Source organism: Alosa alosa, chromosome 3 (assembly GCF_017589495.1).
Source record: "Alosa alosa isolate M-15738 ecotype Scorff River chromosome 3, AALO_Geno_1.1, whole genome shotgun sequence".
In the NCBI taxonomy this organism is placed as follows: Eukaryota; Metazoa; Chordata; class Actinopteri; order Clupeiformes; family Clupeidae; genus Alosa; species Alosa alosa.
The window spans coordinates 31,549,762-31,567,026 of NC_063191.1; the positions used below are offsets into that span (position 1 = coordinate 31,549,762).

The following is a 17,265-nucleotide window of genomic DNA, read 5'->3' on the forward strand; positions in this document are numbered from 1 at the left end:
AGCGACAGTAAAGAAAATTCCAATATGGCCGCCATTCGCGACTCCTTCAAAATAAAAGTCAGAACATAGTCATTACTTTTCCAATGAAAAAGTAATGAATATGTTTAAAAATTATTAATTTAAAACTGTATTGTGTTACCAAAGGGAAAGTAAAGTTCCTTTACTTTCCCTTTGGTAGACCTTTAAACCTTAAAATGCTATATTTTTTCTACACCAATATAATTAAACTGTGTGGCTGATAAAAAATAAATAAAGTTGTGCATATTTAAAAGGGGAATGAAATTGAATCCTTATAACATGTACTTTCAGAATATATATAGATGTTTATAACAAATTCACCTTTGTAGGTACCAGGCCATACTAACTCTGTACCGAGTCATATACTATGTCTGCCATTGATATACACTTCTGAACTTCAAATTGTGTGGCTGTGAAAACAATAAGTTGTGCATATATAAAAGTGGGGTGAAATGAAATCATTATAACATGTACTTTCAGAATATAGATATTTATACCAAGTTCGCCTTTGTAGGTACCAGGCCATACTAACTCTGTACCGAGTCATATAATATAGGCCTGTCATTGGCACACTGTTGAACTTCAAATTGTGTGGCTGTGAAAACAATAAGTTGTGCATATGTAAAAGGGGGGTGAAATGGAATCCTTATAACATGTACTTTCAGAATATATATAGATATTTATACCAAGTTCGCCTTTGTAGGTACCAGGCCATACTAAGTGTGTACAGTGGTCAGTGGTGTGGACAGTGGTGTGTGTGATGCTGTGGACAGTGGTGTGAACAGTGGTGTGTGTGATCGTGTGGTCAGTGGTGTGTGTGCTGAGGTGGTCAGTGATGTGGTCAGTGGTGTGTGTGCTGGTGTGGACAGTGGTGTGTGTGCTGGTGTGGACAGTGGTGTGTGTGATGGTGTGGTCAGTGGTGTGTGTGATGGTGTGGACAGTGGTGTAGCCAGTGGTGTGTGTGTTGGAGTGGACAGTGGTGTGTGTGCTGAGGTGGTCAGTGGTGTGTGTGCTGGTCATAGGCGTGCATACATAGACACTAGGTGGTGCTAAAGCACTAGGAAGTTTGCCCTTTATCAACGAAAATGCCCTTTTGAAAGTTTTTTTTTTTTTTTTTTTTAATTATTAATATTATTAAGATTTTACTGAGGTCGGTTTTGAAATGATCTTTTGAAAACCTGAGCCATTAAAAACGACTGAAACAATGCCCCGAAATGAGCCACCTCCTTGCGCACACCCGACCAGCCTAGCTCTCTTCCTTTGTCGCGTGAACTTCGTGGCGATCCGCGCCCAGCGCAGCAGTTCAGTAAGCGTCTTCAGATAGCAGGCATGGTGGCTGACAGGCTGCTTCTCCGTGTCCCATCAGCCAGGTAACATACAGATCAAGCAAATTTTACAGTTTGCCCTCCCTAAGCCCAATGCAATAATTTTGTTGTGCAGTAAAATGTCTCATTCAGCCCCAAACAAGCATTTTTGCCGACTGTTCACCTGATAAACTAGTTAGATGAAGCTAGATAAAGTTTTACGCTGTAGCCCAAATCAATGACAGATAATGTGACGACCACATACAAATAATTTGGTAGATTTTGCAAATTTATGTGTTAAGAAAAGAACGTTTTCTGTTGTATATGTTTTGTTAGGCAACATGTATTGACACATTCATTTGTGACAGAAGAAGCGGGAAGTCCCCATTACCTGTGAAAAATGCCCATCTGCATTCATGTAATGACAACAGTCAGTAGCCCACTATAACTCCCTCTCGTACTGTTAGGTCTCTTTATTGTCTTACAGATCAAGTAAAATCATTACAGTTTGCCCTCTAAGCCCAACGTGTAATCATTTTGTTGTGCAGTAAAATGTCTCATACAGCATCAAACAACTAAGCATTTTTAGCCGACTGGTCACCTGATAAAGTTTTTACGCTGTAGCCCAAGTCAATGACAGATAGCGAGGGGCGACCACATAGGCTACAAATCATTTTGGTAGAGTTTGCAATTGCAAATCTATGTGTTAAGACGAACGTTTTCTGTTGTATAGGTTTTGTTAGGCAACATAAATGAACACATTTTGGTCTCTTTATTGTCTTAATTGTATATTGATTTAATAATTGCAGATCAAATCAAATCAAATTTCATTCAACGTGTGCGTGTAATTTTTATTTTTATAATTAAGTGTTCCACGTGCACAAAATGTCTGTGCACGCACTGGTGCTGGTGTGGTCAGTGGTGTGGACAGAGGTGTGTGTGCTGAGGTGGTCAGTGATGTGGTCAGTGGTGTGGACAGTGGTGTGTGTGTTGGGGTGGACAGTGGTGTGTGTGTTGGGGTGGTCAGTGATGTGGTCAGTGGTGTGGACAGTGGTGTGGCCAGTGGTGTGTGTGTTGGGGTGGACAGTGGTGTGGACAGAGGTGTGTGTGCTGGTGTGGTCAGTGATGTGGTCAGTGGTGTGTGTGCTAAGGTGGTCAGTGATGTGGTCAGTGGTGTGTGTGCTGGTGTGGTCAGTGGTGTGGACAGAGGTGGACAGAGGTGTGTGGGCTGAGGTGGTCAGTGGTGTGGTCAGTGGTGTGGACAGTGGTGTGTGTGATGGTGTGGACAGTGGTGTGTGTGCTGCTGTGGACAGTGGTGTGGACAGTGGTGTGTGTGATGGTGTGGTCAGTGGTGTGGTCAGTAGTGTGTGTGCTGAGGTGGTCAGTGGTGTGTGTGCTGGTGTGGACAATGGTCTGGACAGTGGTGTGTGTGTTGGGGTGGACAGTGGTGTGTGTGATGGTGTGGACAGTGGTGTGTGTGCTGCTGTGGACAGTGGTGTGGACAGTGGTGTGTGTGATGGTGTGGTCAGTGGTGTGGTCAGTAGTGTGTGTGCTGAGGTGGTCAGTGATGTGGTCAGTGGTGTGTGTGCTGGTGTGGACAATGGTCTGGACAGTGGTGTGTGTGTTGGGGTGGACAGTGGTGTGTGTGATGGTGTGGTCAGTGGTGTGTGTGCTGAGGTGGTCAGTGATGTGGTCAGTGGTGTGTGTGCTGGTGTGGACAATGGTGTGGACAGTGGTGCGTGTGCTGGTGTGGTCAGTGATGTGGTCAGTGGTGTGTGTGCTGAGGTGGTCAGTGATGTGGTCAGTGGTGTGTGTGCTGGTGTGGTCAGTGGTGTGGACAGAGGTGTGTGTGCTGAGGTGGTCAGTGATGTGGTCAGTGGTGTGGACAGATGTGTGTGTGATGGTGTGCTACATATGCACAACTTATTGTTTTCACAGCCACACAATTTGAAGTTCAACAGTGTGTCAATGGCAGACATAGTATATGACTCGGTACAGAGTTTGTATGGCCTGGTACCTACAAAGGCGAACTTGGTATAAACATCTATATATATTCTGAAAGTACATGTTATAAGGATTCCATTTCACCCCTCTTTTACATATGCACAACTTATTGTTTTCACAGCCACACAATTTGAAGTTCAACAGTGTGTGTCAATTACAGGCCTAGTATGTGACTCGGTACAGACTTAGTATGGCCTGGTACTACAAAGGCAAACTTAGTATATTCTGAAAGTATACATAATATAAAGAGTCCACCCCTTTAAAAAAAAAATATGCACAACTTTGTATCCATAGCCACACGATTTGTAGTTCAATAGTAGGCTATGTAATAATGACAGGCGTATATGACTTGATACAGAGTTAGTATGGCCTGATACCTACAAAGGCGAATTTGGTATAGATATCTTTATATATTCTGAAAGTACATGTTATAAGGATTCCATTTCACCCCCCTTTTACATATGCACAACTTATTGTTTTCACAGCCACACAATTTGAAGTTCAACAGTGTGTGTCAATAGAAGGCCTAGTGACTTGGTACAGACTTGGTATTGCCTGGTACTACAAAGGCGAACTTGGTATAAATATCTATGTGTATTCTGAAAGTATATGTTATAAGGAGTCCATTTTACCCCATTTTAAATATGCACAACTTATTGTTTCCATAGCCACACAATTTAAAGTTCAATATTGTGTATAGTATGACAGGCCTAGGGTAGGCTATATGAGTCCGTACAGAGTTAGTATGGCATATACCTATAAAGACGAATTTGGCATAAATATCTATTCTGAAAGTACAAGGCTCAGGGCTGTACGTTAACTTTTTTTGCAAGTAGCACTGGTGCTACAGGGGTTAAAAGTTTTGTAGCACCAGCCACAAATTCTGTAGCATCGATATAAAACCTCTAAAATATCTAAAAACAATCACAAATAGGGCAGTTCATCACAGTTCATCAATTGTGGTTGGGATCTAGGCCTACTGCAACTGGATTGATAAAAGCTCATGTAGTTGCAAACATCTCACCTGGCTACATTGTGTTTGAGATGAACAAAAGCTATCAGCATGATATGTTATTTGGTTGTTGTGTTTTTGTAAAAACAAAAAAACAATCCCTGACAGTTCCATGCAGTTAGACTTTTCAATGGGTATCAGGAAGACAGGTCATGCCATTGATTTTTTGTTATTTTTTCTTATTCATGCATTGGAAGTCAGTTCATTTATTTTTGAATAAGTAGAAGATATGCTGAAGATTTTATTCCACTAAGATTTAATTCACGTTTAGTTCATATTTCTAAGATTTTAGATTAGAGTAACCCTACATTCAACCTTATTGTCATTGCACGAGGGAAATACTGTAATTACATCTAACCAGTGGTGCAAATGAGTAGGCTAACTGACATGTCAAACAGTGCACCCATGAAATGCATCCCTTGACTGTTCAGTACACATAGGCTACAGTATGTAGCTTACTAAAGATAGCTGAAGGTCTGTGGCTAACGCAGTTAGTAATTAAAGTGTCGTGAAAGTTTTTTCGGAACCGATCTTGTATAGGTTATTAAGCACTACTAAGCGAGACCGTTGCGCATGAAGTGGGCTCATATTTGACAAATAGAAGCGAACGTCCCGGACTTTTTTCTTCTAAGTTTTAGATCTGAATGGTGTTGTTTGGATACAAAGTTGTTCGTTTAAAACTGAACTAAAAATGCAAAGCAACAAGGCGATTGCCACAAACTTCTACCTCTGCTTGCCTAATCTTATCACCTCAGCCCGTCCCTGTCGGAAGATACTTTCGCTTTAGGCTAAACATAGCTATCACTTGTTCCATTCGCGAGGATAATTTGCAAGGTGTTGTTTGATTTGGAGTTGGATTGTTTGGATACTAGGCCTACAAACAAGTAGACATACTTTTTAATCGCGTAGACTGCAACTCAGTTGAAATCAAAGTAGCCTACATCAATTCCCCGCTCACAGAAGTAGTCTATACGCACTTCAAACAAACAAACAAACGTTTCACCGGGAGCCTACACCGGGCACGTAACGAAGAGCTCCGTTCGCGACGCGCAAAAACAGAAGAGGGGTCTATTTTTTTTTTTAACGTAGCCTACGCGCCTCTATCACATCTGGTGTAGCCAGTTGCACTGATCACAGTAGAAGGTAATTGATGTAGCCTCCCTGTCAGTCTCACGCATGCATTGTATTGCCATAAGCAAAACATACTGTAGCACCAGTGCTACGTTGGTAAATCATCCATCGCACAAACTATTTTTTTGTAGCTGTACAGCCCTGCAAGGAGTCCATTTTAGCCTACCACCCTAAGTTTGAAATAAGTGTTATTTGATAATAGTGCTATTTTAGGTCTTGTTAATGAAAAAGGTAATCCTTCCATAATTATATTAATGCAAAGTATAATCGTATAAAAAACATTAACTTTAAATCAATGTATAGTACATTATTATCCCCTTTTTCTATGTTTGTTTTTGTTCCCCTCTCTTTTAATAGTAGCCTACATCAGGAGATGGAGACGTTTATCCAGAGAATGTCAGTAGACGGGCTCTGGTTTGTCTTGCCTTGCATTGAGAAAGGTGTTGCGTGAGATCACTTCCGTTCAATTTCAAGGATGTTAGCAAGACAATTCTACTACAATTACAACATTTGCACATGCATTTACATAGGCTAAGTTTCAGCAACATGTTTACATTTCGTGTAAACCTTTGAAAAATACTCTGAACACCGAATTTTAACCTACTTTATCTGATCGTTCGTCTGTACCTTTATTTTGACGCTTTTCGCCGCCATATTGCCCGCTATTGTCGCGTACTGTCGCCAAGGGGGCAGGCGAATTCCCGGAAGTAGAAGCGTCGATGTAGCGGTGGTTATCAACTCTCTGCTAACCCCATAGAACGCCCATTCATTTAGGATTTTTTGAACTCCCGTAACTTCATATAACATATAATATGTGCCGATATTTTAGCTTCTGTGTTATCTACAAAAAAAAAAAGCGAAACAAGACTCGACTACCTCGTACGTAACGTTAGGTTCCCGTAAGAAGAATGTTTAGCATGTCCAGTAGAAGGGAAGCTAACCGTATTGTTTAGATAAGAAGCGTAGTCCAGCCAGCACGGAAACTCGTGAACAAAGTTATGTAGCCTACAATAGCATTGTATGTTAAGGTAAAGCAAAGAGGCAAGTAAACCTAATGAAAAACAGTAGTTTTACCGTTAGGTAGTCTAACAATAATCATTTCAGAGGTTTTCGATGGATTGACCGTAGGTCAGAAAAGTGGAAAGAAGATTAGCTTCAAGGCTAGCTTCTATAACTTTTTTGTTTTGTTTTACCATGACTGACTGTTTTTGAAGATGATCATGTGTGGTAGTTTCAACATTAACACGACTCGATATCACTTGTGAGGATGATATTAATAATAATACATAAATAAATGTTTAACTTTGATGACTTTGAAGGCGAAGGAAGTGTGAGAAGAATTTCTGTGTATCTATCATATGAGTTACAAGATTCAGTTCGATGGCTAACGTCACGAAGTTAAGTGCGAGTCTGCGCAGTACTGGGGGGACCAACTGAAAAATGACTCAGTGCCCTCCCATGGAGAACGACGGAGTCTGTTCGTCCATTTCTTTTACTGTCTATGACTGTCGCTTACTGTCGCTAGCTCCACGGAACTCTTCTTATTGTTGTTGTTGTTCTTCTTCCTTTTAAATGGCGGTTGACAAACAAGCATTACCGCCACCTACCGAAATGGAGTGTGATGTCTGGATATTGTATAATAATGATAATAGTTAAAGAGAAGAAAAAAAAGGAAAGGAATTACTCTATATTCTTCTAATCAGACCAGTTTCCTCCAAGAAGTGATACAAAAACCTAAAACAAACTTCACCTGAATTTTTCTGAAGAATTGCTTTTATTCTTGGTTCACTTTCTATCTCCAGCTCCTGGATGAGTTGCTGTCTGTCCTGGTTAAACTTATTACAGTATTCTATAACATGCTCTACAGTCTCAGCAGCATCACATATGCTACACTTTCCATCAGCATGCTTTTTTAAAAGAAATGAAGTACTGCCCAAACCAGTATGCCCAAACCTCATCCTAGAGATAATGTTTCCTCATGAGTAGCCTACAGTAGATCTAGTAATTTGTCTTGCACCGCCCACAAAACTTTGAATACTGTACTTTCAGAATATAGATATTTATACCAAATTCGCCTTTGTAAGTACCAGGCCATACTAAGTCTGTACCGAGTCACATAGGCCTTTTATTGACACACACTGTTGAACTTCAAATTGTGTTGCTATGAAAACAATAAGTTGTGCATACTTAAAAGGGTGGTGAAATGGAATCCTCATAACATGTATTTTCAGAATATATATAGATATTTATACCAAATTCCCCTTTGTGAGTACCAGGCCATACTAACTCTGTACCGAGTCACATAAAAGCCGTATCATTGACACATAGTGTTCAACTTCAAATTGTGTGGCTGTGAAAACAATAAGTTATGCATAAAAGGCGGGGGGGATCATACATTTTGGCAATAAATTATACACCTTTGGAAAGCCTGTTTTGTTCCCTTTCAACATGCACTTGTGGGATGAGCAGCAGAGCTGAGTATGTGGGTTGCGCCCATGAAAATTTCCCAAATCTTCTCTGCCAATGCCAAACAGCTTATCCAGCCATTGACTCGTTTGGTGTTTGGATGATTGAAGTTTGAAGAAACAAGACATATTGGCAATTTAACAATTTATTAATTTCACAAACAGGAGCTCAGTAGCGTGTGGAAGAACCATACACAGCCACAACAGCCTGGCACCTCCTCCTCATGCTGGTCACCAGCCTAGTCACACACTGCTGTGGGATGGCATCCCATTCTTCAACCATCATTTGTCGCAAGTCAGCCATTGTGGTTGTGTTTGTCACTCTGGCACGAACAGCACGCCCAAGCTGATCCCACAAGTGTTCAATGGGGTTGAGGCCAGGACTGCTGGCAGGCCATTCCTCTCCACTCCCACATTCTGGAGGTAGTCTCTGATAAACCCTGTCCTGTGGGGGCGAGCATTGTCATCTTGGAGGATAGATTAGATAGATTGCCACTGGTTGCTGAATCTCATCTCTATATCTCTCTGCATTTAGATTGCCTTCAATGATGACAAGCCTCATTTTTCCAGTGAGGGAGATGCCACCCCATACCATCACACTGCTTCCACCAAAAGATGTTGCTCTATCGGTGCAGCAATCAGCATAGCGTTCTCCGCGTCTTCTCCACACTTGGACCGTACGATCCAACTGCCGTAGGCAGAATCTGGATTCATCACTGAGCATAACGTTCCTCCACATGTTCAGGTTTCAGTGCACGTATTGCCGAGACCAGCGCAAACGGGCCTGACGGTGAAATGCATGGATTCCAGTTTCTTCCAGTAGCAGCAACTGGAATCCATGCATTTCCACTGAATTATTTTTGGAATCTGATCCCTTATCATACCTGTTCATTCTTACTTTCGTTGCTTTCGACTTATCGTGACTAAATTCAAGATGGCTGCAAACGCTAAACCGTGAAGATACTGTCTGTATAAATCGTCTTGTAAGTAAACTACCAGTGCTTTTCAAAGTTCTCAATGTCTCGTTTTAAATGTCAGGGCCCTCGGAAGTCTACCAATGAAGTGTGGAGATACATTGAGCCTCGTAAACGGGTGTAAAACAGTGATTTATTTGCATGGCTAGCCCGATGCCAAAGCACCACTATTGAAAAAGGTGTTGGTAGCATCGGCTAACTAGCCAGATTTTTTTTGGAGTGCAGGGGACAAGCCGAGATGGGCTATGAGACATCACGTTCACACTTTCGGTATCATGTTTCAATACACTTTAGGTCAATATCACACCGGAATTCTCCTTTAAAGTGGAAATGAAGCAGTCAAATAAAACAGATGTCTATAGCACTAGTTAAATATTTAAATATACCATAAATACAAATAAAGTCAGAAATATGACCCGTTATTCAGAATAAAGCACAAACAAGTTGCATTAATTTCAGCTGTGCGCCGCCATCTTTGTTTTCAGAAAATGATGACATCACAAGAATGGTTGGTACAACATTCTATGCTGTTCTGTGGCTGTTATAGCCTCACAGTTAGATTACTGCCTCAACAAAATGGATATGGACGAATGGGATAGACCCACCAATGAGGACAGGCATCCAATTGCCTATGCTTTTGAGCCAGTAAGAGCAGTGGGAGTTTTAGTGCCTACCACAGAGCCTGACTATGGAGGAGAAATAGATGATCGAGAGAGAGGTGTATCTGAGAGCACAGAAAACAAGCGGTGGTGCTTATGTGGGGGTTGTGTGTCCCTATGTTCACTGACATGGCACACATGGAGAGTGTCTGCTGCCAGGAAATTAACCTGGGACATCTCATCCAAAATAACAGATATATCACGTCCAATCCTACATGCCAAATGCTGTCATTAGAGCGAGACGTTGGAGGTCGCAATGCAGTCGCTGAGGGACATCCGAGCCGAAACACTGGAACGCCCAATAAACTGCAGTTAACCAACTAACACACTCTTGATAGGTTGTGCGGACTACACTGATCACCTGAGACTACACTAATTTTTACACCCATACTCAGTTGTTCTGCAATGTATTATCATGGTAGAAGCTGCGATACAGTACTAGCATAGCATAACATAACAAGCACATACTGTAACTAGCATAGCATGAACCCTAAAATATATGGTTGCTACAAGCGGCACATCCGTGCATTTATTTACTTAAAGTGAACAGCTTGTTATTTTATGTCAGCTTACATAAACAAATAAAAACTCAGACGCCTAGCCTAGTCTCCATAAACAACGTAGACGTAGACCTACCCACAAAACCATGCCTGTCACAGTCACAGACCTACAGTAGGCTACACAAGTCAGACAGGCTAGTGTACCCACAACATGTTCTCACCAGGTTCGCAAGTCTCTGCAAATAGTTTCCACTACTTCTTGAGTGAAACAAATGCAATCATCGATACTACTCAATCACAAAAAGAAACCTCTTACTCACACATGAGTTCGCTCCCCCGAGTTTATTCACCAATTCATCAACGATGCAACTGCATTTTCAGGTCGCGGTAATCCACAAGTTGTGCGAGAACATCCAAACACATTATTGCAACTGAAGTTAAATCTAATTAAGTACTGTCTCTGATAGGCCTACAGGCTACATTACAGCGGCCCTTGTTCTTGTACAAACACAAAAACAAACATCAACAGAATTTCGTGAGGCATATTGAAATAAAGTGAGCGTCCGCGAAATGGATAAAACATCCACGAACAAACGCTAACCATTCTGATGACGTAGCGCCTGCATTTTTAAAACATGGCCGCACCCTAGTGGCGAAAGTCGTTATTGACATGTCATTTTCCAGTGAAACTACTTGAATTTCGGGTTTAATGAAAATCCATGTATGTTCAAAAATGAAAAAGCAACCAAAAAATGGTCACAGTTCTCACTGCTTCATTTCCACTTTAAGGTCCATAATGATCTACTGCTCTCTGTTGACTCTGGCTCGTGTGCCCTATTGCAGTGTTTCTCAAACTTTTTCAGACCAAGGACCACTTAAACAATAAAAAAAAAACCTCACGGACCACTAGCTAAAAGAAAGAGTAAACCTACTACAACAGTATATTACACAATAGGCCTACTCACCTTCCTTTTTGTGTCAGAGGATTCATATGATTTAAACTGGCGTAGCTTACATAGGCATGATGCAGAACTGTTTGTATTTACATACAAGTTGGTTCAACATTGCAAGATATTATATTTTACCATGTCTGCTCGCGGACCACTTGGGATAGCTTGCGGACCACCAGTGGTCCCCGGACCAGACTTTGAGAAACACTGCCCTATTGGTTCTGTTAGATCTTAGTGCTGCTTTTGACACCATTGACCACAAGATCCTTTTAGGCAAGATCCATTTAGGCAATGCTTTATCATCATCTGCTCCCATTAAGTGTGGTGTCCCCCAGGGTTCTATTTTAGGGCCTCTATTATTTTCTTTATACATGCTTCCCCTGGGCTCCATTTTCAATCAATACAATATTCGTTACCACTGCTACGCAGATGATACTCAATTTTATATACCGGTGGCCCCTGAAAATTCCTGCTCATTGGCCAACCTTTTTCTTTGTCTTAATGACATTAAGAATTGGCTAACAACTTTTTACAGCTAAATGACAGCAAAACAGAAGTAATCATTTTTGGACCACCTAATTCTGTCAACAATGTAAGCAAGGCTCTTGGCCCTCTGTCTGTTAACCATCACAGTGTGGTCAAGAACCTAGGTGTTTTCCTAGACTCTTCTCTGACTTTTAATAAGCAAGTCAACAGCGTTGTTAAGGGTAGTTTCTTCCAACTTAGAACAATAGCAAAGCTCAAGTCTTCTCTCTCCTACAGTGATTTAGAAATCCGTATACATGCCTTTATTTCCTCTAGGCTTGATTACTGCTGACTTGATTACAAGTCACTGTATGTAGGTGTAACTAAATCTACCTTAAACAGACTCCAGCTGGTCCAAAATGCTGCAGCCAGATTACTGACTGGATCTAAGAAACGTGACCACATTTCACCTGTGTTGGCTAAACTGCACTGGCTTCCTGTGGAACACAGAATTAATTTTAAAATTCTTCTGTTTGTTTTCAAAGCTTTACATGGTTTAGCACCTCAGTATTTATGTGATCTTTTAATTCCTTACTGTCCTCCTAGACCTCTTCGACCATCTTCCCAGTGTCTTCTTTGTGTTCCTTCTGCCTCTCCTAAATCCAAAGGTGACAAGAGCTTTGGAATAGCCTTCCTGATGTTGTGAAATCCTCCCCCACTATTAGTAGTAGTTTTAAATCCAACCTAAAGACCTACCTCTTCTCCCTAGCTTTTAACACTCCCTGACCCCCTCACCTCTCCCTTATTTTCTATGTTTATATGTATGTATGTATTATTACTATTATTATTATTTTATGTAAAGCACTTTGGTGCAATGCTATTGCTTTGAAATGTGCTATATAAATAAATTTGACTTGACTTGACTAAAGAAGTGAAAAAAAAACACTTTTTTTTTTGCTACATTTCTCCCTGCACTTAGTTATTTTGAATTTAGGACAGGGTCTGTGCCATCCGAAATTCTTGAGTGGTTCTGTAATGACCAAATTCTTATCTTAAGTTAAGATTTTTTTCCTAAATGCAGTTAGAAAACATGCTTGTGTAATATCGAAAGTCCTAAATGTCATCCTAAACTGAGATAAGATAGGATTTCAGAGTCAGGAAGTTTCTGTAATGAGGCCCCTGGCCCTTTAACACATTCCTCAAGGATTTATCCCGCGTCATTTCCGTTCGTCAACCTGTTGAAATCCATCTCTTAATAGAGTGTTAACGTTTGTGAAACTTAATTTTAAAAGAATTTAAACATACTAAATGACAGGCAAAGCCTTCTGTTGAGTTCTCCTCTAATCTAAGACTCAACTGCTGTGTTAAATTGACGTGAGAGACACTTTACAAGGACTTACGAAGAACAAGTGTATCACCACCCCAAGTAACGTTCCCGTGGAATTTAGCTACTGCTGTTTGTGGATAACGTCGGGTGTCTCCAACTTGTTGCTTCAGCATCATCTCCAAGCGAGGTAATTTTGATCGAATTTAGCAAGATCGCAGGCAAGCTACTTATTTAATTATTTTTGATTAGTAGACGTTTTCATGAAGTTACATGATGTTAATTACTGCCACAGCTGTTTGATCTATGTATTAAAATAATAGTGAAGTTCCCTGGAGCAACGCAACTAGCCGACGTTAGCGAGCTAGCAACAGGTAACAGTTAGAACGTTAGTGAATGCAACCATCACAGAATTCTAGTGACGGTAAACCAGTAAATAAGGGTAAGGTAGCTTCTAGTGTTGGTTATTAATCTCGGATCTCATTTGGCGGTTAACGTTGCCCTCACACAATGAGCAACCACTTTTATTTATTACTAACCTTACTGTGATATTATAATACATTATTTCCCTTTATTAGTTCGGTTGGCCCCTTATCGACTATGTTAATTTAATAAGCTAACGGTAACGTTAGTTAGGTAATGACGCCAACTTTACCTAAGCGTAACATTCACTACAAGTTGACTGCAACTAATATCAAAATATGTGTTGCAGAATAGCGAAGTTTACGTTACATCAAAATGTCGTTAGGATTGCAGTTAACGTTAGTTCATTTAACGTTTGCTGTCTGTAGGTGACGTTTTCGCCAACATGTTTGTTAGCTCGCTCATAGGGAGGGAAAGTGAAAACCAGCGCCCCAAGTGGTTGCGTTCCTATCGAAGAGCAGCTCCAATGTTAAGTCCCATCAGAGCCCGTCTACGGAGAGCCTCCACACAAACCGAATTTGGCTGCAGTTCACCAGAGTTCACCTAGATGGCAATCGCGGGCGAGCCCAAAATACATGGGGTCCTATGGAGCTACATGGCTACATTTATTGTTTTCACCTATTTAACAACTGAAACCCTCAGATTTTATTTTATTTTTCGCAAAATGGATATGGATTATCAATCAAAAGTGAAATAATCCGGGAGTCATGTCCTTTTCGTTTTTCTTACAGGTTGGGTCGTTGTTGCCCATAACACGCTAGCATTGATGCTATGCTATGCTATGATCATGCTAATGAATGACGTCATTGACACGTTTGAAAGGCTTTTTAGAACAATTAAGTGTCTTTAAAAAATATAATACTCAACCAAGTGTACTGTCTTTGCCTCTCCTTTCGAATACAATATTCAAATTACTTGAAAAAAAATTATATCCCGAGAAAAGTGGCTTTTGAGGGGTACAGCTCCATAGACCTCCATTCAGGGGCCGTGCACATGACGCCGGTTTTTTGTGTAAGCGGTGAGGTTTTGTTAACGGTTACGCCTTGCATGTACACGACGCCGGCAGTTTAGGAGACTGAAACCGATAGCTTTTGAAACCGGCTTCCGAAGTGGGAACTTTTGAAACCGCCGGCTAACTTTCGCCGTGTAGACGCTTGTGCGAAGCCGGCAACTTTATGACCACATAGCCCCACCTCTCAACTCAGCCACGGCACTTGACCTGACATGTTGCTTGTCAAAACAAAACAAACCATTTATTTATCATATTAAAATGTTTTTCTTTCCCCGGTCATGATTTATGTGCACAATATAGCCTTTCAGCCTTTAGTGGCTAAGTTAGAAGCACACGTTAGCTTAACTTAGTTAAACATTAGCTTACTACATGTTAGTGTTTTCTCCAGTGGTGCTCAGACCTAATGCAATGCGTTGGCTAAGTATTTGAAATTTCACATAGCAGTCACATACCTTGAAAATGAAATTTATTAGTTTAACAGTTGAATTGAAAACCGAATTGTCTGTAGTCTCCTTATTTCATGCGACGGCTTAACCAGAGCACTTATTAGACATTCTCTGGCTTAACAAACTGTTTCAACAATGTTTTCTTCTACGCGATTCACGCGAAATTGTCGTGAAGCTTCTGCACAGCGGCGCCATCGACTGGTCTGGCATATGCACTACAGCACATTTAGCCGGTTACACCTCTGTGTACACGCGAGGTTTTTTCTTGTCGGAGTCGTTAAAGGTGTGAAAGCGGTAAGAGAAAATCCACCCGGCGGTGTCGTGTAAACGGCCTCTCATTCTGGACTCGCCCGCGAGCGCCCCTAGATGCAGAACCACACCGGAAGAGTTCCGAGAGTGAAGGTTCTCCCCTTATTAGACATTCTCTGGTCCCATAGACCTATTTTTAAAAAAAAATATTGTGAAGCCAAATCAGCGAAGTTATCCACCAAAAATATTTTTCAGTGTGTATACAGTAATAATCTTCAAACTGTGAAAATGCCAGGCCCTATTTTGCCTTATTTAAAAAAAAATCGAAATTGCTCCTTTTGTTTCATAAACGGACTACAAAAGACGTCACGTGACTTTACCCTTCGACGTTACTAACGGTAGCATGGTTTGTTTATAGAGTGGTGAAGTCCCGCCCCTTCTACTTCCGGTCCATGGGACCTATCTTAAAAAAATTATGAACGGGAGTTAATGGAGAGATAACAATTATTTTTTGGTCCAGTTTGAATTGTGCCACAAATTTCACATATGATGTGTGTGAATTTAAAAGATAATTTTTCACGTCAAGAAAGTACTGTTGTTCGATAGACTTCAAAAGTTATGTTGGTTTTGTGCGAATCCACTCAGTGGACTACATCTCTCGTCTCGAGCGATGTCACGTCACCAACGTAATGAAACGATAAGAGCTGTTATGCTTGTTAACGGTTGCATCTTGCTGCCTGCTATGTCACTTAACAGTATGTAATGTACAGTCTATGGACGAATACAACTTACCTGATGTGTTTAATCCTCTGACTCATGGTATTTTCTTCGGCAAGGAAAGCCCAATTAAGACCTGTTGCTGGTATGCTTGTACAATCTAGTGTGGCTGTGAATGAGCTAACGTCACTAGCGCGACTGATGGGTTTGTAGTCGTTGGAATTACGATCTTTCACAATGTTGTAATTCAATAGTTACGAAACAAACTGCAAATGTCTTTACATGAAAAATTGTCTTTAAAATTGACCAACATCATATGGGTAATTCAAGGCACAAGTCAACCGGGACCAGAAAATAATTTCTTTTTCGCCACAGACTGCCGTTCAAATTTTTTTGAAAGATAGGTCCCATGGAGGCAAACGGAAGGGGCGGGACTTCACCACTCTATTAGCCAGGTTAGCATCGACACATCGACAGTGTATACGCACTTTAACACTTACTGCCAGCTCTTCATGTGAGTAGAAGCACAACACCAGTTATCCAGACATAAAGGTAATCACCACGCGGTTTACATCACGTTCCGTTATTACAAAAATATGTTAAGCCAGTTAAGCAAATTGCCGTATTGATCAGTTAGAGATTAAGCGCCCAAACCCGTGACGTCACATGCAACTGTAGTTCATTATCACCATGTTAAGACCAAAACTCAAATAAGGTATGACCACTAGAAGCAATAAAGGTGACCCCAGTGCCTAACATATATGGAAAGCATTAAATTAAGATCCCAATGTGCACCGAGATATATTTTTTCTAAAAAAAAATCCCATCCACTCCGCTAAACTCTAGGAACGCAACCAGTAGGTGGCGATGAGATTACTTTCCCTCCCTATACGCTCTTTATTCATGACGTCGATTTTGTGAAAGTTGTCGGTACCCGATCTGTGCTTCCTGTACGATTCGTTCTGCACATGCGCGTAACTGCTCAGCCGATTTTTCTGCCCAATCTTTGACACGCATGTGTTAAATCTATGAAGGCATTTTTGGTGCAAAACTCCTGAGCACTTGTGGCAATAGATTTTGTAGTTTTTGTAGAATTTGAAGTCGCAGAGATTTTTTTTTTATCCTGCAAACACAACACGGCAATAACAACTTCACATATCCCATGCCACACATCACAAATTAAAAACAATTATTTGCTCCCATTTGTGCTACTATCACCGCAGTATATTTGATGCAAAATATATTTGCACTGTATTTGTGAGAACATGAACAAAATGTGTACATTTGTAAACGTTTATGTAAACGAAATGGAGGTATAACGTCTTTCATGAAATATGAAGTGTTACCTGTAAACTTTCCGGGAAGTGATCAGCGAGACCTGGCGAGACTGCCACCTAGTGATAGACCCACGAAAATGGCCTGGTTTTGAGCTGACGTGCAATCGTCACTGATTCAACCCAAAGCGGCAACCGAGTTATGATTTAAATGTCCAGATAAAATGTCCAGATTGTGCGTTTTCATGAGTTTTCGATCGTCATATATTTCATTTCCATTCATCAGAGTTCCCAAAATCACATATAAGGTGTGTTAGAGTGTCTAGTTTCGTAATTTA

At 40.9% G+C, this 17,265-nt stretch overlaps 1 protein-coding gene across 2 annotated transcripts in view; it reads left to right on the plus strand.

Moving 5' to 3' along the window:
* The first annotated feature begins 12,683 nt into the window (after positions 1–12,683).
* The window catches only part of epb41l5 (erythrocyte membrane protein band 4.1 like 5), a 276,656-nt gene continuing 272,074 nt past the window's right edge, over positions 12,684–17,265 (plus strand). Inside the window, exon 1 of one of the 2 annotated variants that reach the window (XM_048239963.1) lies at positions 12,684–12,996. The gene's annotated coding sequence lies outside the window, so the exon portion shown is untranslated. The remainder of the gene's footprint in view (positions 12,997–17,265) is intronic. The other variant, XM_048239962.1, reaches the window with a different exon arrangement.